At 38.9% G+C, this 25,291-nt stretch overlaps 3 long non-coding RNA genes across 4 annotated transcripts; 2 read left to right on the forward strand and 1 right to left on the reverse strand.

Moving 5' to 3' along the window:
- Positions 1-12,554: 12,554 nt before the first annotated feature.
- On the reverse strand, positions 12,555-23,408 carry LOC118481880. The gene is made up of 3 exons (XR_004866192.1): positions 22,516-23,408; positions 21,439-21,524; positions 12,555-12,593 (listed from the first exon to the last, which is right to left on the reverse strand). It is a non-coding gene; the product is annotated as an uncharacterized LOC118481880 (long non-coding RNA).
- On the forward strand, positions 13,169-14,932 carry LOC118481878. The gene is made up of 3 exons (XR_004866189.1): positions 13,169-13,605; positions 14,245-14,328; positions 14,804-14,932. It is a non-coding gene; the product is annotated as an uncharacterized LOC118481878 (long non-coding RNA).
- LOC118481879 lies at positions 18,643-20,530 on the forward strand. Of its 2 annotated transcripts, none has more exons than XR_004866191.1 (3): positions 18,643-19,202; positions 19,834-19,926; positions 20,402-20,530. It is a non-coding gene; the product is annotated as an uncharacterized LOC118481879 (long non-coding RNA). The 2 variants fall into 2 exon arrangements; XR_004866190.1 differs by having other exon boundaries at positions 18,722-19,202; positions 19,843-19,926.
- Positions 23,409-25,291: the final 1,883 nt, after the last annotated feature.

Genomic DNA, 25,291 nt, shown 5'->3' on the forward strand with positions numbered 1-25,291 from the left:
TGAAGCTATGGAGACATTACTTGTATGGAACCAAGTGTATAATTTATTCGGATCACAAGAGTCTTCAGCACTTGTTCAATCAGAAAGAATTGAACATGCGTCAAAGACGATGGATGGAAACTCTCAATGACTATGACTGTGAGATAAGATACCATCCAGGCAAGGCAAATGTAGTTGCCGACGCCTTAAGCAGAAAGGAAAGGGTGAAACCAATCAGAATCAATGCCAAGCGCATTGAAATAAGAAATAATTTGAACGAAAGGGTGTTAGCTGCACAGAAGGAAGCTGTGTTGGAAGCTAACTATCCTGCAGAAAAGTTAGGAGTAACTGAGGAGCAGTTATCCTACGACAAAGATGGAATGCTACGACTAAACGGACGAATATGGGTTCCAGTTTATGGAGGACTTCGGGATGTTATCCTCCAGGAAGCCCACAGCTCTAAATATTCCGTTCATCCTGGAGCTGATAAGATGTACTAGGATTTGAAAGCAAACTACTGGTGGATTGGTTTGAAAAAGTCAGTAGCTGAGCATGTAGCTAAATGCTTGACTTGTGCGCAAGTCAAGGCCGAGCATCAGAAGCCGTCAGGTTTGCTTCAACAACCTGAAATTCCCAAGTGGAAATGGGAAATAGTGACAATGGATTTTATCACCAAGTTGCCAAAGACGAAAAAGGGAAATGATACCATATAGGCCATAGTAGATAGACTGACTAAGTCAGCTCATTTTCTACCCATCAGGGAGACATATAGCTCCGATATGCTAGCTCAATTATACGTCGATAAGATTGTAGCACTACATGGTATACCTATATCTATTATCTCCGATAGAGATACTAGATATACGTCGCATTTTTGGAAGAGTTTCCAACAATCGTTGGGCACTCGTTTGAATTTTAGTACGGCTTATCATCCTCAGACTGATGGTCAGAGTGAGCGTACTATTCAAACTTTGGAAGACATGCTTCGTGCATGTGCGATCGATTTGGGTGGTAGTTGGGATAAGAACCTACCACTGATTGAATTCTCCTACAACAATAGCTACCATTCCAGCATAAAAGCTGCGCCTTTTGAGGCCCTATACGGTAGAAAGTGTAGATCGCCCATTTGTTGGGCAGAAGTTGGAGAAGTCCAGCTGTCAGGACCAGATATCGTCTTTGAGACGACAGACAAGATCGTTCAGATTCGCGATCGTTTGAAAGCTGCCAGGGATAGGCAGAAAAGTTATGCGGATCCTAAGCGCAAAGATTTTCACTTCGATGTAGGTGATAAAGTATTGCTCAAAGTATCGCCCTGGAAGGGTGTGATGCGATTTGGAAAGAAAGGCAAGCTAAGCCCGAGATATATAGGACCTTTCGAGATTATCGAACGTGTCGGGTCAGTCGCTTATAAGTTAAACTTGCCTGAAGAGCTTAGTGCTATTCACAATGTGTTCCACATCTGTAATTTGAAGAAGTGTTTCACTGACGATTCACTGGTTATACCGCATACAGATATACACATAGACGAGAGTTTGAAGTTCGTGGAAAAACCTTTGTCGATTGAGGATCGACAGGTAAAGAAGCTTCGAAGGAAGCACGTGCCTATTGTTAAGGTCAAATGGGATGCCCGTAGAGGTCCCGAATACACGTGGGAAGTGGAATCCACGATGCAAGAGAAATACCCTCATTTGTTTCAGTAAATCTCGAGGTCGAGATTTCTTTTAAGGGGGTGAGGATGTAACACCTCGAAAAATTTCGTCCAATAATGTCTTGACACGTGTCATAAGGTTCCGGTATGTGAAAATATACTTTAGAGGGACTAAAAGTGACAAACGGTGAAAACTATGGAACGTAAGGGTCCAAAGTGTCAACAATGGATAAATAGACTCTATGATAACCCTACATAATGTTTATAACCTTAAACGGATGGTTCATGGATCATACGACGCGGAAATTGCACAAAAGTGAGGAATTGCAAACTATAGGGGCCAAAAGTGTCAACATGTTTAATTTATACCTCTGAGTGAACTTTTGGCAGACCCGAAGCTTTGAGAAGCTAAAATATACTCACTAGAATATGTGGTTAAAATTTCGTGAAGTTTCGTCAACGTATGAGAAAGTTATGGCCAAAACCGTACTTGAGGGACTAAAAGCGTCAACGTCGAATTTCATGGCTTTTCGGTTGAGCGTAAAGTTATCCGAGGACATTACCATGTTGGTAAATGTCCCAAGGTTCTTAAAAACCAAGTTTGGGGGTTTACGAGTCAAAATAAGCAGCCGAAACATCGCGTGCAAGTCCAGGGACCAAAGCTGCCAAATTGGAAATTAGTTTGGCTGATCAGAGGTCAGGCGACCCGCCTGGACTGACCCAAGCGGGCCGCGTGGGACTGCCAGTACCAAAAATTCGCGAAAATCATATTTTAAGCCCGAATTTGAATTCAGCTTTAAATCAGATTATTCATCCATTCTCTTGGCACTTGCATTTGATCAAGAAGCTCTCAACTCTCAAGAACTCTCTCAAGCATTTCTGGAGCATTTCTGGACATCAAGGCCGATTCCTAGTATTAGCTAAGCATCAATAGGACCTTTGTAAGCTTCTAATTCAGTCTCAAATTCGTTCTTGCATCGATTATTAGTAAAAGTCAAACTGATTGTTCTTATACTTTGACTTTCTGATTAAACGAGTTTCACTCAGTCATTTCACAAATTGAAACCACATATATGTTGGTATTTATGTGGGAAACAAACCCTCAAAAGGGTAATCTCTGATTCCCACTACATGCATGCTAATTGTCGAGTCAAACTTGTTTCTAAAAAGTCAACAGAAGTTGTTTTTGCAAAAATAAGCTTAGATGGTAATGTAAAGGACATGCAATCTGTTTGATCATCATACATAGCTTTATAATGAATATAAGAATGTGTTTTACCATGATCAACTCGACAATCTTTAGTATAGATACGAATCGGAACCGAAAGTCTTGTAAAACGACTATTTCGTAGACTATCGATTCGGATTCGTACATGCATGTTTGAGATCTGTATTGGAGAGTATTTTTGACCATTTTTATTTTGGTAAAACTCTCTGGAATTTTGTTGCTTGAGTCTATACTTAGCCGATTCATTTGCATGTTTCCGATTATGCTTAAAAGTTGACTATTTCGCCCTTTTTGATATAAAACGTGAATTTTGGAAAAGTGAAAGAGTAGAAATCTTTATTTCTAATATATAAACTTGCACCGAAAATTTCGGATCAGTTGGTGGTCCAGATTTTGAGTTATGGCCATTAGCGTAAAACTATGTTCTTAAGTTACATAAACGGCACATTTCGCATATAACCCATTTCAGGCCACGTTTTGATACAAAACTTTTTACCCACTGATGTTATATAATATTTTGGGATTTTTGATGATTTTATTTAATTTTTGGCTGATCGTTTCTTAAATCGCTTAGTCGATTCGGTTTATGTCGGTTTTGACTATGTAAGTCATAAAATGAGTTTTACACATTCTTTTGACCCGAAACCTTTTCCTACTGATTTTATATGTTAAATAAATTATTTTAAGTATTCTGGAAATATAAAAATCCCAGATTTATTTTGAAAACCCGAAAACGGCGTTAAATCGCATTTTAAGCATTTTTAGCGCATAGTAAGCGTATTACTCATTTTTAACATATAAGACTTATACCTACTGATGTAATTAGTATATTTTCATATAATAACAGTAAGTACAAGTATATGAACTCAGAATTCCAGTTTTGGCATTTTTAGCCCTTGTGAATTTACTAAAATACCCCTACGGTGCATAGTTTGATTTTAAATGTTAAGTTTGGTATATGGGTCATACCCTACTGTTATAATATGTTAAATGAAGTATATTTACTGTATAAACCAGACCCGAAACTCAGATTTCTAATATGACTCTTTTATAATCTTTTAAATGACCAAAATGCCCTTATAAGGCATAAATTGAGTTTAAAATTATTCCGGTCAATATAGAACATAACTTACTGATGTTATATCATATTTAAAGCATATTATCTCAGGGAACTTGCATTTGACTCTTTTGGCTACCCGTAACGCCCTTTTAGCATTCGGTTCGGTTTACGTAACTAGTTTGCGTAAATTGACCGAAACGGGTCAAACGATATCATTTTTGTCTCAAAATCCAGAATGTATTTAGTATACCCATATTATACAAGTATTCAAACTTGTCGGGTCTAAATCACATTCTATCCGGTCTTTCGCTTAATCGTGCGCTTGTACCGTATCGTCCTTAAAACTAACCGGTCAAAGCTAAGGCTTAAATAAAAGACCCGTTAGGAATCTGATAGGTTATTATAAACCTTTGTTCCAGATTAGGAGGCCCAGTAAAAGCTACCTACACTTACCGTTTGTGACTTATACTTGCTCAGGTAAATACATTTTGACTTATTTTCCCTATACGGGCTTGGGGTACGGTATTTAAAATACCGCTTGATCGAGCGCACAAGTCCTGCACCTTATGGGTGTACAGTCTTGAATAGCTTGTGCGACTCGTTTAAACAGTCTTGTCTTACTTTAGGCTTTGGGGGGTTATTGACCGTGTCCCGGATATCCTTGGCATTATCTTACAAGATGGTCACGACCAGAGCACGGGGTGTAGGCGTACACCCGGCGTGTATAACTCTTTAATGTGGTGTGTCATTTAATCTTTAGCCCGGACAGTAGATCCCGGGCCACCAAAGATACGAGTACATGTAAATCGTTCACAAGTTTATATTGCATAATTATCCCAAGTTAATAAAAATATTTATGCCTTGTGCATTTAAATCAATTTTCAATCATTTTTAAAATGAGTCAGTCGATTTGTATTTACCAGTGTAAACTGACGTATTTTTCCCAAAAGATTAAGTGCAGGTACTATACGAACTAGGCTGGCTGTTTCCTAAGAGCGTCCACTATAGTCTCGCAAGCTCGGACGACAAATTGCTTGGTTCGAAGCCTTCAATCGGATATTCCAACATACTTGTGCGGATACTCTCTTGTGGTTAGTAACATTATTATGATTTGAACCAATTTGTTCCTAATTCTTGTTCATGCATGTATGTTTGATTGATTTTATTATCATGATTGAGAACAAAGCATGATCTAAGGTATAGTTAATGGTGTGATATGATTATGGTTAGGAGCAGTTCATGAATCATGTAGATTATGTTGAAACCGAAACTAGGGTTTGCATGATAAAAAAGCTTCGATTTGTGGGCATGGGATTTCGAGTTGGTATGATGCTCGAAACTGAATTGTGACATGATCTTTACTAGTAATGGATGGATATGGATTGTAAATAATGGGGGGGGGGGGTTTGGTTGTGATAATCATACGAACTGATTCGCTAGTATGATGATGTTATGTTAATTGTGATTGTTAATCAAAGAATGTGTAATTAGGGTTGCATAATTTAAGAAGGTGTATCTGTTTTGATCCATGATTGGGGTGGAATGAATGGGATATTGTGTTCGCTAAAATTAAGGGAAACGGTTGACTGGTCCAACCACACAAACTAGTCGCAGAACAGAACCTGGATCGCACAAGAATGTGTGATCGCACAACTCCATTCCGATCGCACAAGTCTTGGGCTTCTCGAGTTGTATGGGCCGCAACCCAAACCCAAAACGCACAATCCGATCGCATAAGAGGTCCCGGATCGCACAAGGGGTCCTGGATCGCACAAGAGGTCCTGGATCACACAAGTGCAGTGGGCCTAATTGGTCATTGGCCGCAGATCAGGATTCAATCGCACAAATACGGCTGGTCGCACAAGTCCCTTGGGCCATATGTTTCGCGGGCTTGATATACCAAGTGGGCCACGTGGTGTTGGGTTGGGTTTATGTTATCTGTTAGTTTATATGTGTATTGAATGTGAACCATGTATGCTTGGTGTAAAGTGCTAGCTTATGTGCATGAATAAGTAAATCGCATACAAACTGATCGAGTGTGTGTAAACGTTATAGGCTTTGATTGATTACCTTGAACGTGTAATTTGTCTTACCGAGCAAATCTAAGGTGAGTTCACTACTCTTTTTCCAAGCATGCGTCCCGGGGAGGGACATCTAGTAAATATTCCGGGGAGGAATATTGGGTAAATGGGTTTAACTAGAATGTTAAACTTGGGATGTTGGTTAATACACTCATATCTATCATTTAAGTCCTATCATATACCGAATTAGTTGTCGGGGAGGCAACAGGGTTATTAGTTTATAGCGCTATTAGGTTTGGCACCCTCACACCGTACTGGGGAGGACGTGCGTGTACTAATTACCTTAACCACTCGACCAATGTTTGATAGAGCACTGGGGAAGGGCAAACAATCTGGAGCCATTTTGCGGTAATCCAATTATTAAAAACAATGTATTTATGAAATGCTTAAAGCTTATACTGGGTAACTAAACGTTTTAACAAACTTTGAACTCACCAGCGTTGTCTAATACACTTGTCTGCATGCTTGCAGGACGTTAGGTTCATGGACTTGGGACTTGCTATCTGGGAGTGCTGGAGTTGTCATGGGTCGAGACTCTTGATTACACATGACTTGCTTATTTGTTCCGTACATTGGACATGAAACAATTGATTATCTATTTACTTTATGCTTCCGCTGAACATATTGGTTTAAGTTATGTTTTGGAAATACTTGAAGTAATAAATGGAAACTTTTATTTAATACTTTGTTATAGTTCAATGTTATTAGTGGCTGGATCCTGGTATGTCACACTTCCTGCGGGGTTTCCGCATATGGTGTTTTGGGGTGTGACAGTTTGGTATCAGAGCCACTGGTTATTGAACTAGGTTTTAAAACGTTTTTATAAAACCAGACTATAACCAAACAGTTTTGAAATCGACCATGACACTTAGCTCCAGATGGCAAGGTTCGTCTCTTGTTTTCTTATTGCATTGCATAACTAGTATACCCATACGTATGACATAACACGTGATTGCACATTTAGCACTATAGCATGGATTCTTGTGTTGTCTGTCATAGTTATCGATAGTGTGACATTTTTTTTTGAGACTTTTGTGGTTCGCGCTCTGTGATGTCTCTTGTCTTGTTACTCGGATCTGAGGAACCTTTAGCACAAGTTAAGGGGAGCTGAGATGAACATGCAAATCGCATTATCATTATGGGTGCACACATAATAATAATGTGGGGTGCATGCGAGTCCCACTGAGGTTTAACGAGTGCGAAGAGGGTCCTGTTCCGTTGTTTGACGTGATGATAGAACTCAATAATCAGTAGAAGTCATAACGATGTTTGACTCCTACTCCATCCCGACTCTTAACTTTTTCCCTTTTCTTATATAGAATCATGAACGGATGTGGTGGACGAAACTGTGGACGTGGTGGTGGCCGCGGCGGTGGACGTGGCAACATTGTCATGTCCCAGGCGGAACTAACTGACTTGATCAACACTCGCGTAGCTGAAGCCCTGGCAGCTCAGCAAGCTGGTACGATATGTACCAAACGCTCTTTATTCTTGTGTCGTGTACTCAACTCACACTCGTGCGTTGTATTCTCTTCTCTTCTCTTATCTCTAGGTCAACCTGCGAATCAGAACCAGAATAACCCACCTGCTTGCACTTCTAAGACATTCATGGATTGCAAGCCACAGACTTTTAGTGGAACCGAAGAAGCAGTGGGGTTACTTCGTTGGTTTGAGAAGGCCGTGTCTGTTTTTGCTATGTGTAACTGTCCCGTGGGGGACCGAGTGAAGTATGCTACAGGCACACTGGAGGATGGTGCCCTAACCTGGTGGAATGCTCAAGTACAGATGTTGGGCATCGAAATGGCTAATGCAACTACATGGGATGATTTCAAGGAGTTAATGAGAGAGGAGTACTGTCCTCGTGACGAGATTCAGAAGTTAGAGAATGAGTACTATAACTTGAAGATGGCAGGCTCTGAAATCGAGGCGTACACAAAACGATCTCATGAGCTTGCGAACATGTGTCCTAACTTATCATGACCACCACATCGAAGGATTAAACTGTACATCAATGGTCTAGCACCGCAAGCCAAGGGTTTGGTCACTGCTGCAAACCTCGACAACCTGCCTCGAATCATTCGTTTAGCACACAAGATTACCGATCAGGAGGTCGAACGTGGTTCGTCACCACCCCGTGTTTCTGCTACAACCCCTACTGCTACAGCTACCACGCCTACTAGTGATAACAAACGTAAATGGAACGATACTGACAAGGTGACCAGTGCAAGCCAATCGCAGAAAAAGCCTGACAACAGCAACAGTCGAAGTTTCAGTTAGTTCTCCTCAGTTAACCAAGGTCAGAACAGCAATCCGAACCAAGGCTCCTATGTGGGAAGGTAGCCAAAGTGCAACAAGTGTAACTACCATCATTGTGGACTGTGTGTCCGAGCCTCCCATAGGTGCGATAAGGTGGGCCATATGGCAAAGGATTGTAGAGCTCCGCTTCCAATGCAACAGCAATAGCAGAATCAACAACAGCAGCCCCAACAGAACCAAGGCAATAGGAAAGGGTGTTTCCAGTGTGGGGATGAAGGTCACATTAAGCGGGATTGCCCTCAGTTGAATCAGAACGCCAATGACCACAGCCATCGTCAGAACAACAATAACAATGCTAGGAACAACAATAACGGTAACAATGGGGGCAATGTTGCTCGCGGAAGAGTATTTACGATTGGCGCTGGTGATGCTAGGAAAGACGGCAATGTCGTGACTGGTACGTTTTCTGTGAACAATCTTTTTGCTTCTGTGTTATTTGATTCTGGTGCCGATTGGAGTTATGTGTCCTTAGAGTTCAGTCGACGATTAGGGTCAACTCCCACACCTCTAGAAACCAAACATGTAGTAGAACTGGCGGATGGCAAGTCAATTGAAGCCTCACACGTTCTTATGGGTAGCAAACTAGATCTTGTGGGTCATGTGTTTGACATTGACCTTCTTCCTGTTACACTCGGTAGTTTCGACGTAGTGGTTGGTATGGAGTGGTTGTCCTAGCACCATGCTGACATACTTTATAAGGAGAAAATCATGCGCATCCCTCTTCCCAGTGGAGAATTCTTGTAGGTTCAAGGTCATCGAAGTGGTGCAATGGTTGGGATAATCTCATATATGAAAACCCAAAAGTGTCTACGAAAGGGCTACCCTGCTATTTTAGCACTCGTCACCGACACCCAACCTGAGGAAAGGAGGATCAAAGATTTACCTACTGTTCGTGATTTTGCTGATGTATTCCCTGAAGAACTTCCTGGATTACCTCCTCACAGTCAGGTGGAGTTTCAGATTGACCTTGCACCAGGAGCAGCCCCAATTGCTCGTGCTCCTTATCGTCTTGCACCAGGGGAGTTGCAAGAACTGTCTAATAAACTTCAAGAACTGTTGGATAGGGGCTTTATCCAACCTAGTTCTTTGCCGTGGGGAGCCCCAGTTCTTTTTGTGAAGAAGAAAGACGGGTCCTTCCGTATGTGTATAGATTATGTGAACTCAATAAGGTGACGGTTAAGAACCGTTATCCTTCGTCGTGCATCGACGATCTATTTGACCAGCTGCAAGGGTCAAGCTTTTATTCGAAAATCGATCTAAGATCGGGCTACCATCAGATGAGAGTCCGTGAGGAGGATGTTCCTAAGACGGATTTTCGAACGCGGTATGGCCACTGCGAGTTTCTGGTTATGCCATTTGGGTTAACTAACGCACCAGCGGTTTTCATGGATCTCATGAACCGTGTGTGCAAGCCATACCTCGACGATTTCGTCATTGTGTTTATAGATGACATTTTGATCTATTCTAAGAGCAAGGAGGACCACGAGCGGCACTTGTGTCTTATCTTGGAGCTTCTGAGGAAGGAGCAACTCTACGCGAAGTTTTCCAAGTGTGACTTCCGGATTCGAGAAGTACACTTCCTTGGCCACATTGTTAATGAATTGGGAATACATGTGGACCCCGCCAAGATCGATGCTATCAGAAATTGGGCGGCACCAAAGAATCCTTCGTAGGTGCGACAATTCCTAGGTCTCGCTGGGTATTACCGAAGATTTATCAAGGACTTCTCAAGGATTGATCAACCTCTTACCTCGTTGACTCAGAAAGGCGTTGTATACTCTTGGGGAACGAAGAAGGAAGACGCTTTTCAACTGTTGAAACAAAAACTCTGCAGTGCACCAATTCTGCCCTTACCTGATGGTACCGAAGATTTCGTGGTGTACTACGATGCTTCAATTCAGGGTCTTGGTTGCGTGCTAATGCAACGCGAAAAGGTGATTGCGTACGCTTCTCGACAATTGAAAATACATGAAAAGAATTACACGACTCACGACTTAGAGTTGGGGGCCATGGTCTTCGCACTAAAAATCCAGAGGCACTACTTATACGGTACTAAATGCACTATTTGTACCGACTACAAGAGCCTTCAGCACATCTTTGATAAGAAGGAATTGAATATGCGACAACGTCGCTGGGTAGAACTCTTAAAAGACTACGATTGTGCCATCAAGTACCACCCAGGTAAAGCTAACGTTGTGGCTGATGCCTTTAGTCGAAAGGAAACGAAACCCAAGCGTGTCCACGCTCTGCAGCTCACTATCCACTCTAATTTACCTGATCAGATCCGTTCTGCTCAGACTGAAGCGTTGAAGGAAGAAAACCTGGAAGCTGAATATTTGCGGGGCATGGAGAAACGACTCGTAGAGAGATCTGACGGTACTTATTATTTTATGGAACGGATATGGGTTCCTTTGTATGGTAATCTTAGAGAGCTCGTGATGGAAGAAGCGCACAAGTCTCGATACTCTGTTCACCCAGGTTCCGATAAGATGTATTAGGATCTAAAAGTTTTGTACTGGTGGCCGAATATGAAAGCCCACATCGCGACGTATGTGAGTAAATGTTTAACTTGCGCGAAAGTCAAGGTGGAATATCATAAACTTTCTAGGTTGCTCCAGCAACCAGAAATACCCATGTGGAAATGGGAACAAACCGCCATGGATTTTGTCACTGGGCTACCTAAAACTCAAAGCGGGAACGATACCATTTGGGTGATCATCGACTATCTCACGAAATCTGCGCACTTCCTAGCGATCAAGGAAACTGATAAGTTCTCACAACTTGCTGCAGTTTATATTAAGGAAGTGGTTTCTAGGCACGGGGTGCCAACCTCTATTATCTCTGATCGTGATCCGCATTTCATACCTGATTTGTGGCAATCAATGCATAAATCATTCGGCTCACGTCTCGACATAAGCACTGCTTATCACCCACAGACGGATGGTCAAAGCGAACGAACCATCCGGACACTTGAAGACATGCTGCGAGCATGTGTGATCGACTTTGATAAGGGTTGGGAGAAACACTTGCCGTTGATAGAGTTCTCCTATAACAACAGTTACCATACTAGCATCCAGGCAGCCCCGTTCGAAGCATTGTATGGACGGAAATACCGTTCTCCTCTCTGTTGGGCAGAGGTGGGTGACATCTGGATCACGGGTCCAGAACTTGTGCTTGAAACCTCTGAAAAGATTGTCCAGTCGCATGGAGGCAGCGCGTGACCGTCAGAAGAGCTACGCTGACAAGCGTAGGAAGCCTTTGGAGTTCGCTGTAGGCGATCGCGTTATGTTGAAAGTCTCACCCTGGAAGGGTGTGGTACGCTTTGGTAAGCGCGGTAAGCTTAATCCATGATATGTTGGGCCATTCAAAATTCTGGAATGAATTGGTAAGGTGGCCTACAAGCTCGAGTTACCTGCTGAGTTGGGTAACGTTCATGATGTCTTCCATGTTTCGCAACTAAAGAAGTGTTTGTCAGATGAAACACTTGTAGCACCATTCTAAGAACTAAAAATCGACGACAAATTGCAGTTTGTCAAAGAAACCATCAAAATTATGGATCGGGAAGTCAAGGTTCGTAAGCCTAGTCGAATTCCGATCGTGAGAGTTCATTGGAACTCAAGACGTGGACCAGAGTTCACGTGGGAACGCGAGGATCAGATGAAAATCAAGTATCCTCAACTATTCCCAACTAATCAATCTAATCCTGATGCAACTAATGAATTTTGGGACGAAATTCCCTTTCAAGTTGGGGATGATGTGGCACACGGGGAAAAATCCACAGTCATCCTGATCTAACACTGCGCTGCTTTGGATTATTTATCAAATTTTGGGACGAAATTTCTTTCAAGTTGGGGATGATGTGACAACTCGTATTTTAGAAGCCTTTCTTTGTGACTTGATCTGACTTGTATGAACATTACGTGACCTATTGATATGGTTTGATTGCAAGGGAATGTTATGAATTTAAAGGTAATGTGTTAGTATGAATGGAATTGGATGGAATGTTTAACTATGTAAATGTTAAGTGTTATTGGTTTAATTGGTGCATGATCGCACAACATCGTTGGGCCGCACACCTTACCTTTGATCGCACACCTTCATATTGTGCACTATTGTACTCTGTCACACCCCGAAATATCAGAGCTGGCGTGACTGGACCGGTATCTTCATTGCACAGCGGAAGCAAATAAGCTAAGACTTCTAGAAATTTAACGCCTGCTAATTACTCGAATTCCCATGGGTTCTCCTATTCCAACCATTCCATAGTTTTGAAAATGTAACCTGAGAAAGAACATGCGAAAAAGTCAACATAAAGTTGAACGAGTTCATAGTTTGTTTTAAAAAGATTTTAAACAAATATTTTTGTGTACCGGTTTAAAAGTTGTGGAGAAAGTTTAGTAAAATCAGTTTCTCGACTTGTTATATGAAAACTGTGGGTCTAGCCCACAAGAGTCTTCGTGCATTGCACGAGAGAGAATGGGCCGAGCCCAAAAGAGTATTTGTAATGTAACATCCGTCAAAATAGGCTCCTAAAATCCGACCCGCTTTGAAATATGGATCCTAACCTTTTTGAAACCTCAGAATTTTTTTTTACGAGTTAACTAACCAATGGGTGATTCCTTACTTTCTAATTTATTTATGGTTATTTAGCTATATAACTAATTAACCTTTTTCAAATAGAAATTTTAAAAGTTAATAAATAAGACCACTTTAATGTAGCTTCCTAAATCTTATATATGCTAAATTATGTATACGTTCAAATTCTAATAGATAAAAGCGTATGTATTGTCATTTTAATAGCATGTATAGTTTTTTTTTTAGATTTTATTGCATTGATTGTTTCAAAATTGCCGCCCAAAACAGCCTGGCACCTTCCTTTTCGACCCTTCCTTTCCTGTTTCTTGATTGAAGTTTTCCATACTTCATAAATACATGAACTTATAAGATCACCTTTCCAAGAAATCTCATACCACGACACATCCCGACACCCGCACAAAACCGTTTCACTCTCCAAACCACCTTCACGTTGCCGAAGTTCAGTCGCAGTCACCGGAGAAACCCGCAAGACGCCATAACCATCGGAGACCGAGAAGACGACGGAGATACCCTCATCGGAGATATACGGGTTGCCACAGACCGTTCCTGCCAAATGCCGAGTTCGAAACGTCGGTAGAATTACTGCAACTTCGCCGGAGATAAAGAAGACGTCGCCGGGAAGCTCAAGTATTGCCGGAGGTCGGAACCGACGCCGGAGACGACCGAAGCCACGACGAGAATCACACATCGTCATTCGGTATACTTTCTATCTAACCTTTTTGTTCTTATACTTTTCTTTATTTTATTTTTTTTCCTTCAGTTTCGAAACAACCTATAGGAGTTAACACAAATTATGTTCAAAGAAAAATTTGGTATTGTTGCTTGTTGACTGGGTGTTCGGCTGGGTAACCATAAGGAAGAAGAGAAACTGTTAAACAATGTGTAAATGAATTAAAAACATAACAACTCCATTCATTCTTTAATGTTTTCATAAATGAAACCTTAAGATTATGTGTATATTTTTATCCATATTTACTTATCTACTGACTTTCTTTTCTTCTTTTTCTTTTATAACAGTAAAAGTCTATGATGAGAAAAATATTATGTATAAATTATTAATTTGTAAATCCTATAATTAAAAGTTTATTTAATTCGTTCCTTTTAGATCAAAATTCTTATAATCCATAAAAAAAACCCCTTCTATAATCAACCCTTTTAATTCATTTCTATAATAAAATCCCTCAAATTAGTATTTTTAACACTTTCATTTTTTTTATTTTATGTTATTTTAACGAGTTAATTATGATACTTTGAATAACTATGATGCAAAACATAAAATTTTAGGAATATTATTTAAAGTATAATTATTAACTAGATCGATATGTTATATTTGAAGATCTAGGATAACCGTTTCGTTCGTTCCCTTGGGTTCTCAATCTTATTCGCGCTTACCTACAAGAAATTCTTATACGCAATCAATGTGAGTATACTCGATCCCTTTTTCCCCTTTACACTTTGGGATGCAACATGTATACGTATTCAAAACAACTTTTATGCTTAAACAAAACATACTCTATCTATGAACGTGACATGAAACTATTGTGAATATTTGCTATGCTTGTATGCTCTACGAACGATTTGGAACGTTATATGCTCATTAACTTTGCTAGCCCACCTTAACAATTATAGCGCTATAGGATTAACGCCCCGCCCGCTATTCTAATTGGGTATTGTTAAGTTAAACATTACCACCCCGCTGAACGATTGGGATTAGGCTATTTTTATGCGTTGTATTCATGGGTTTGATCATATTGTACGCCAAAAATTGCATTGCTAGTAAATTTATTCACTTAGTAACATGTTGGATATGAGTTTTTATTCTATTATGCTATGTAGTCAAACTTGTATACTCGCCTTTGCTTTTGCATTGAACTCTATTTTAATACATGTTGCAGGTTAATCGTTGAGGTGATACTTCAAGATGAAACGCGATTTAGGGTGGACTAGATACACACCTAGATTAATCTATCTTTTATTGTTATGTTTTGTTATGAAACAATGTTGTTATTTCTATTTGAACCTTGTATGACGTTTAGTATTGAAATGAAATTTGAATTAAATTAAATATTGTCACATAGTGTTATGAAGTCTCTTGCAATCTATACACACTTCGTCTCATCCCGATGTTTCCGCCATCGGTTGGGGTGTGACAGATTGGTATCAGAGCCATAACTATAGGGAATTAGGAAACGTAGGAATGTTTTAACCTAGTCTATAGTTTTAGAGCTTTATTCTCATGTTTTGCTTGAAACTACTTGCATGTTATCTTATTTGCCTTTATTTATTCTCTTGTCATCTTTCAAACATATATGTCACTTATGCGTTAACACTTGACATGCTATACTTGTTTTATTATGTGTTAATACTTGTTCCATTGTTCGATTCTTTATGTGTATTCTTGATTTCTTGGCATATTCCTCTATGTGTTGGTACTTGTTTTATTGTCCTATTCTTTATGTACCTTTCTTGATGTGCATTCTTATGTGTTTATACTTGTTTGCGTATTCCTTTAACATACTCCCCTTTTCTAAAGCATTTTACTCGATTATTCTGAATCTGACAACACTCATATTACACAAACGGGACGAGTTTACCAAAATAGGCGTGAAAACCACAATTTGGTAAACGACTCTCATCTCGCTCGATTCTATTTTGCATGAAATTCACCATTAAGTTAGGAGTGAAATACACATCTTAAGGGAAATTTCAAATTTAAATTCTAGTGGACCCTCGTCAACGTCTCAAAATTTAATTTGACCCGACGAGTACCAACCACACCTAGGGCACGAAGTCGTCAAGTTAGGGGTGAAACCCGCACCTCGTCGACTAGTCCCACTCCTTGATTTTTATAAATCTCGCCAAGTCTCGAATTTTCGATTGAATTGGGGCATGTAGTAACCGAAAGGGTGAATACCGTTAACCGACTGGTCGGCGAGAGTATTTCACCTATTAGGCCAAAGCATGCTTTCGATTTCAAAGGACCTTTCGACCACTTTGGTTAGTCAACGTTCCATTTTGGAACCATCCAAGTTCTTTTTATCAAACTTACGCTTTATTATTTTCGATCTTTTATGATGAAACTCTCTCTTGTCAATTTTGAATCATTTTCGAGATTTCACTTTTTCGCATACGTCATACTATTACTATTCGTACGATTATACATTATTAGCGTGCTTAATTTCACGTAATTTTATTTACACTTTTGTAACAACGAGTGAAGACATATCATCAAGATAGGAGTGATTTCCTTACCTTGACGATTAACTCCGCTTCCTTTCTCATCTTACAACGACCTCACCGACGGATTAGGGGTGATTCCCTTACCTAGGTGATCGTTACCGATGCTTTCTTTTAATAGATTATTTTATGTAAATACGATCATGTTTATACCTAAATCACTTATCATGTATTTCAAAATGTTTCATTTATTTAAACGTACCTCTTATTCTATAATCTATTTTCACATCACTCGCGTACACAAAAACTTTAATGTTACCATAAACGCTTGTTCCTCGATTTTCAAAATTTCACGAAATACTACTTGTCAGCCTAGTCGGTCTAATAAATCCGTTGCCCACAAATTCACCAATCAACGTAATTATTGAAACACGCTCCTCTCACACCATTAAACTAGAGATTTTTTTTTATTTTCAATTGAGAATCAAATCCACTTTGTCGCACATACCTATAAAATATTACCAATATTATTTAATCATTTACTAAAATTCCTTTTCAACACCAATGAAACATTTTTCAACAATCACTAAGTTCATGTACCAAATCCTTTTTTTTTTCTAAGGGTCAACTTTTTCACAAGAAGCTGTAAGCTTCTAAACTTTCTAATACAAAGTTACTTAAACGATACAAATTTTTTAATCCCAAGAACTTTTCAAAACTTCGCTTGATACGCTAATTAAATTCAAAACACGTGGGCAAGGAAACTTCATAAGAACTGACAAATTCTCAACTATATAAATTCTTTTAAAACCATAATAGCATTTCCATTCTTCTACAAAGTATCCTTTCGTATAATCAAAAGATGTTTTCTTTTATATTCTCCTTACATTCACAAACTAGATTTTACATTCCATGACAACTCAATCTATTTTAACTTCGCGTTTTGAACAAACAAATATATATGCATATCATTTTACACGTTTTTGTCAATATCTCACAGCAATCTCACGGATATCACCCGTTTTCTTTGCTTTCGTGCTCAGAACTTTTTGATCTTTTACGTACTTAAATTCGTACATTTCGATTAATACCGTATACAAAATCATCATTTATTACACACATATTCATATTCGTACTTATACATCTTATGTCTACACTTATATTTATACTTACACATTTATGTTTATATTCACATTCACGTTTATATTCATACATTTTATGTTATACTTATATTTACATTTACATTTACGTTACATTTATATTCACATTCATACAATTATACTTCTATACTTATATTCACATTGATACATTTCGTTTATAATTATATTCATATATTACGCGTTTATACTTACACTTATCCTTTATACATCAACGTTTACACTTATATTCACATTCACGTTTATACTTGTATTTACACTCGTGTTCATGCTCACACATTTTATGTTTATACTTATACTTATATTTATACTCATACTCACTCAATACGCTTTATGCTCACACTTGTACTCATATTTATACTCACATTCATACATTTTATGACTATACTCATGTCTATACTCATACTCGAACTTGTATTCATATGTTTTATGTTTGTACTCCTATGCGTATACATACTTGAACTGATACTATGCTCATGCTCCTATTCATGTTCAAAATTTATACTTGCGCGAGAGCGAAACCCGAGGGATTCGCTTACGTTGGCCTTATACTATTTGGAACGCAAACATGTTTATATGCTACGTTTCTTTACACACGCAATCTTATTTTCAAAGTTTACGTATACCTTGATTCATATGCAACTAGTACAAGCTATGTGGATCATGCGACGATTGGTATAATCGCGGGTGCACACGAGATTATGGTAATGGACATATGAAAACCATAGAGTGTAGTACTGTGTATCGTAACACAGAACGTAACATGACATCGATTAGCGAAACGGACGTAATATGGTATAAGCATGGTGGATACGCCGCTGGTACTTCCTATATATAAGTGTTCCTACCATGTTACCAAACTTTCGTAAAACGTGCCATGAGAAATTCAGTGTTTTGCAGACCTTTTGGACCTGATGCAAACTTTAAACAACTCACAAACGCATTATCTATGTTACACTACGTGAATTCGTGATTATGCTATATGAAACTAGTTGAACCTTTTATATGCAATGGGAAACTATATGCTATGTGACGCATTTATGAAAACAATTTTCTTAAACAAGCATTATGATTAAGTCCCTTTTTTTTTCCTCTTTCTTTTCTTTTGAATCTTTAAAAGTGTTCCTCTTAGATTTCGAGGACGAAATCTCCTAAAGTAGGGGAGACTGTAACATCCGTCAAAATAGGCTCCTAAAATCCGACCCGCTTTGAAATATGGATCCTAACCTTTTTGAAACCTCAGAATTTTTTTTTTTACGAGTTAACTAACCAATGGGTGATTCCTTACTTTCTAATTTATTTATGGTTATTTAGCTATATAACTAATTAACCTTTTTCAATTTAGAAATTTTAAAAGTTAATAAATAAGACCACTTTAATGTAGCTTCCTAAATCTTATATATGCTAAATTATGTATACGTTCAAATTCTAATAGATAAAAGCATATGTATTGTCATTTTAATAGCATGTATAGTTTTTTTTTTTTAGATTTTATTGCATTGATTGTTTCAAAATTGCCGCCCAAAACAGCCTGGCACCTTCCTTTTCGACCCTTCCTTTCCTGTTTCTTGATTGAAGTTTTCCATGCTTCATAAATACATGAACTTATAAGATCACCTTTCCAAGATATCTCATACCACGACACATCCCGACACCCGCACAAAACCGTATCACTCTCCAAACCACCTTCACGTTGCCGAAGTTCAGTCGCAGTCACCGGAGAAACCCGCAAGACGCCATAACCATCGGAGACCGAGAAGACGACGGAGATACCCTCATCGGAGATATACGGGTTGCCACGGACCGTTCCTGCCAACTGCCGAGTTCGAAACGTCGGTAGAATTACTGCAACTTCGCCGGAGATAAAGAAGACGTCGCCGGGAAGCTCAAGTATTGCCGGAGGTCGGAACCGACGCCGGAGACGACCGAAGCCACGACGAGAATCACACATCGTCATTCGGTATACTTTCTATCTAACCTTTTTATTCTTATACTTTTCTTTATTTTATTTTTTTTCCTTCAGTTTCGAAACAACCTATAGGAGTTAACACAAATTATGTTCAAAGAAAAATTTGGTATTGTTGCTTGTTGACTGGGTGTTCGGCTGGGTAACCATAAGGAAGAAGAGGAACTGTTAAACAATGTGTAAATGAATTAAAAACATAACAACTCCATTCATTCTTTAATGTTTTCATAAATGAAACCTTAAGATTATGTGTATATTTTTATCCATATTTACTTATCTACTGACTTTCTTTTCTTCTTTTTCTTTTATAACAGTAAAAGTCTATGATGAGAAAAATATTATATATAAATTATTAATTTGTAAATCCTATAATTAAAAGTTTATTTAATTCGTTCCTTTTAGATCAAAATTCTTATAATCCATAAAAAAAACCCCTTCTATAATCAACCCTTTTAATTCATTTCTATAATAAAATCCCTCAAATTAGTATTTTTAACACTTTCATTTTTTTTTATTTTATGTTATTTTAACGAGTTAATTATGATACTTTGAATAACTATGATGCAAAACATAAAATTTTAGGAATATTATTTAAAGTATAATTATTAACTAGATCGATATGTAGTATTTGAAGATCTAGGATAACCGTTTCGTTCGTCCCCTTGGGTTCTCAATCTTATTCGCGCTTACCTACAAGAAATTCTTATACGCAATCAATGTGAGTATACTCGATCCCTTTTTCCCCTTTACACTTTGGGATTCAACATGTATACCTATTCAAAACAACTTTTATGCTTAAACAAAACATACTCTATCTATGAACGTGACATGAAACTATTGTGAATATTTGCTATGCTTGTATGCTCTATGAACGATTTGGAACGTTATATGCTCATTAACTTTGCTAGTCCACCTTAACAATTATAGCGCTATAGGATTAACGCCCCGCCCGCTATTCTAATTGGGTATTGTTAAGTTAAACATTACCACCCCGCTGAACGATTGGGATTAGGCTATTTTTATGCGTTGTATTCATGGGTTTGATCATATTGTACGCCAAAAATTGCATTGCTAGTAAATTTATTCACTTAGTAACATGTTGGATATGAGTTTTTATTCTATTATGCTATGTAGTCAAACTTGTATACTCGCCTTTGCTTTTGCATTGAACTCTATTTTAATACATGTTGCAGGTTAATCGTTGAGGTGATACTTCAAGATGAAACGCGATTTAGGGTGGACTAGATACACACCTAGATTAATCTATCTTTTATTGTTATGTTTTGTTATGAAACAATGTTGTTATTTCTATTTGAACCTTGTATGACGTTTAGTATTGAAATGAAATTTGAATTAAATTAAATATTGTCACATAGTGTTATGAAGTCTCTTGCAATCTATACACACTTGGTCTCATCCCGATGTTTCCGCCATCGGTTGGGGTGTGACATGTAAGCAGGACCAACACGTCCTCTTACTTGTACATAAGTTGAAAACATTATCAAAGTTTGTAAATACATGTATTATGAGTTTGCGTCAAATGAATATTAAAAATATTTGAAAGTTATAGTGTTGTAAGTTGGTATGTAAAGCGTCTATGAACATGTTGATCATTAATGTTTCGCGAGGACATTAATATATGCGACGACATAGGAGGTACTCAACCCGCGTAGGCAATTTAAGTGTCGAACTCTCGACGCTGGACACAACAGCACTCTAAGTGGTCACCCATGGACCGTGAGTGGGGCTCGCCCGTACCCATTAGATCTAACATTTGTTCCTTGGTTCTCAAAAGGATTAATGGCACCTCAGTTACAGCCTATGCTCACATGATCTAAGAGTTCATTCCATAACTTAATCATACCCTAGTTTGACATGTATTTTCCCCCGAAAGTTGTAAACTGAAACGTTGAAAGAAAAGGGGGACATGATCTCACTGAGTTGTCTCGTTTTACGTACGCAGGCCAACCCAGTTCCGTTGTAGTAACTAGGACATTCCCGTCACTAGTCATGAATATCATGCACGTTTTGTAAAACCGGTATGTTTAGTATAAACCTTTCGTAAACCTTTCGAGTTCGTTGAAATTCATTTGCAACATGGTTTATAAATATGTGTTTTCGTTCATCAAAATAGTGTTTACTTTTGCAAAAACTTGCATGTCTTTCCACCCCCGAAAACATTTATAAAAAAAATGTGAAACAGTGAAAAAAGTGGGGGTTATGAACTCACCTTGACATTCCTGTTCAAAGCTAGCTTAGTGATTCCGTGATGTCATTCCAGGAACGTGAATTAGCTAGCGTGCATCTATAGTATTCCTAACAAAGAATAACTATCAGTTTCCAATTTAAACGTAGCTAAACTACGTGTCCGAGCTCTACCGAGTCGTTAACTAAACGACTCTAAGTTAGTGTTATCTTGACTTAGATTAAGCAATCTATCATTGTTTGATCTCGTTTATAATCGGGATAATACTAAGTCAGAAAATCAACTTAGTTTTCGAGTGTTATAAGATATATAGTTATATATATATATATATATATATATTAGAAACCCGATGTTTGAAACGAATATAGACAAATATATTCACTTTATGAGAATTCGGATTCTAGGCGACGGAAAGAAATATAAATAATCATATTTATGTTATATAATTTCCAAATATTAAATGTTTGAAAAGAGAATCCCGAATTCCGACGTTTGAAATAAATATGGACGATTATATTTATTTTATAAAGTAACACGAAGTATGACGCTGAAATAAATATAACAAATTATATTTATTTTATAAAAGCGTTCGGAAGTATCGTTGTCCGAAGTAAATATAAACATTATATTTATCTTTTAAAAGTGTTCGAAAATATCGATGTTCGAATAGATATAGATAATTATATTTATCTAGATAAGTGTCGGGTTTCGGAAAGTGTAACTCACTTGTTATCGAAATATTTTAGTTTCATTTTATAAGTTATAAAACGACACTAAAATACATATACTTTTATATTTAGTTTTATCAGAAAACTAGAGTTTTGATAGGTGGCATTTTTAAAATATACTCTCGTTGTGTAATTCGAGTTTTTATGAAAATCGGGCAGAGTTTCCTCTGTTTTTAGAATAACCCGACAATATAAATTGTCATATAATTTCAAAATTCAACAATAATTCAATCACGTCAAACAATACGAAATACGACAAAATAAAATGTAACTAATCGCTAATCGATTCGGTTCGAGCTCGGTCACGTATTACTAACTAAAAATCTAAAAATCTATATCGAGCTAACTAAATTTCGTGTCGTTATACCTTTACCGGGTCTGATTTGACCATCCTTGACTTCTGTTGACTTGTGTTGACCCGAGTTGACTCGGGTGTTGACCGAGTCAACCGAGTTTGACCCGAAACGCAGCTGATTTGGCTCGTTGACTTTGACCGAATCAGACCGAACCGTTGACCAAGCTTGACCACGATTCAAATCTGACCCGACACGAGACCCGAGCTGCCCGTGTCGAGCGACGCCGAACCGAACATCAACCTGACCTATCTAAACAAATCTCAGAACCGGCTGCTGAGTCTTCGTCTTCATATCTTCATCATCATCGGCTTTGACCGGAGCTCTCGTCGGAGAACAAGTAACACCACCAACATCAGCATAATCCTCAAAAAAAACAAAACAAATAAAAAAACATGAAAAGGAAACAGGGGAGGGGGTTTACCATGAAACCCGTTGGACCAAAAACACCATCACTGCCGCCACGGCTCCGCCGCTGACGGCGGATTTGTCGCCGGAAAACTTGTTCCACTGTCGTACATCAGTCGCTACTTTCACTCTCGTTCTGTTTCCAACCTAACAGCAACCATTTGTGAACCTGAACAAGAACGGCACCAGGGGCACCACCGCTGCCGCAGACGGCGGAGCCCTCTCCTCTGCTCCGTCTCTTTCTCTCTCGCTGTTTCTCTCTCTCTTCGATCTGTCCGATCTGCTCAGTGGGGGGGGTGTCGGTGTGTGTTGTCATCAGAGGAGAAGAGTCGCAAGGGTTGAGGTTTAAGCGGTAAGTGTGTGTTACCGGAGAAGGAGGGTGGAGGTGCGGGTGTGTCGAGCCGGAGATAAGCAGTCGGAGAGAGTGGGGCACCAACCGGAGCTTCGTTCTCTGGTTACTAGACTTCGAGAGGGGAAGCAGAGGGTGGGTAGGGTTGTGTGCGTGTTCATCTTAGGGTTTTGACAAAAAAAAATGATGTTGAAAAGTTATAACTGCCCTTTTATATCTAGGTTTTGTTATGTGGGTTGGGCCCAAAAGCCCATTAATGCGTATCTTGAGTTTTCGCGTGGCCCATTAACGTTTTCAAAGCCCATTTTCGCTCCTGAGTTTAATGGATTGTCGTAAAAACAAAGCTCTAGAGCCGAAACACTAAAATGGTGTCGTTTATCATTATTAGACGCGTATTTTTGTCGATTGCGTTAAAACACGTAAAATCGACTCGGTCGTCTTTCTTAACCCGTTTTTCGATCCGTTTTCAACTACAGTTAGTAAAATTTAAGAACGAAGCTAAGTACCTCATAATATTTCAGGTTTCAGGTTAATATGCGCATCTGATGGTTCCGTTTCGTTGCCGGTGCGTTCCTACCGTCACGTTTTCGTTCACGTTTGCGCTTTGTGCCGTTCGAAAGCATGATGTTTTCGCAAAATCCCATTCATAAGTATAAGTTATATGTATAAACTTTGTATTTTTTTTAGCGTTGTCAGTATTTTGTACGTTATAAGTCCGTATTCATTTAACGCTCCGCATATTCTTCGAAAATAATCATACGCGCACTGTAACGTCTGATTAGCGTTCCTGGGCATACCAAGAGCCTAAATAAGTTAATCCATGCCTTAAACACTATTTATTATTCACTTAAATGTTTGTTAATCGCGTAATTAGAGGCCACTAATACTGGTTGTCACATACTCGGCCCAAAAACCCAATCCACCCGTGTGTTAGCCTACGGCCCAAACAAGTGAGCCCGGCTCACCCTATGCGCATACACATCCATCTTGAGTGATGTATTTCCCATAATTTACAAAACACAAACACACACCAACCCTAATCCCCTCCTCTCCCTCAAGACCCGACGGCAGCCAACAAATTGCTTGGTTCGAAGCCTTCAATCGGATATTCCAACATCCTTGTGTGCATACTCTTGTGGTTAGTAACATTATTATGATTTGAACCAATTTGTTCCTAATTCTTGTTCTTGCATGTTGGTGCAGTTGTCTGTCGACTACATCTTAGTTCGAGTCTTAGGGTAGGGTAGATCGTACTGTGAACGGGAAACGAGAAAACTTGTATTAAATAGGACCGCTTATAGGGTAGATGAGTTGGACCGCTTATGTGTCCTTCATAGGATCGCTCATGTGACATTATGATTGGACCGCTCATTTGTCACAATGTAGGACCGCTCATACGTACATGTACGTATGAGCGACCCATGACTCCTATATATAGGTGTCATATGAGCGGTTCCAGTAGTTCGTGTGTGTGTTTTCCAAGGTGTAACGGCGAAGCCCTGCCCATTTGTCTCCAAGAACTTGTAATTTGACAGTTAATCAATAAAGGAGACGTTAAATAGTGAAATCAAGCTTTACGAAGACTAATTCAATGAATTCCGCCTCTGAATTAGTCTAAGCGCTCTTCTGAACGACTCGTCAGGTCGAGAAACGATCCTACAAGTGGTATCAGAGCTCAGGAGGAAGAGTTCTTACCGTTTAGCTCGATTTTCGCTCAAATTTATGTCTTCTACACCTTCTTTTTCAGATTCAGACACTTTCAACGGTCAAAATTTGCTGAAAATCTCAAGGATTGTGCACAATAGCATAGAGACAAACCCTTGAAAGTTTGGTGTCGAAATTCGAAGAAAAAGTGGATCAAAATGATGTCCGAAGCCCGTCCGCTTTTCTGAACATACCTGGATCGCTTATTGGACCTTAGTTGAACCGCTCGTACAGCATTTCTTGAACCGCTCATTCGGACATTGCTAGACCGCTTATTCGGACACTTTTTAAACCGCTCGTACAACCATAGTTGAACCGCTCGTACAACAAGTTTG

Source organism: Helianthus annuus, chromosome 9, assembly GCF_002127325.2.
Source record: "Helianthus annuus cultivar XRQ/B chromosome 9, HanXRQr2.0-SUNRISE, whole genome shotgun sequence".
Classification (NCBI taxonomy): Eukaryota; Viridiplantae; Streptophyta; class Magnoliopsida; order Asterales; family Asteraceae; genus Helianthus; species Helianthus annuus.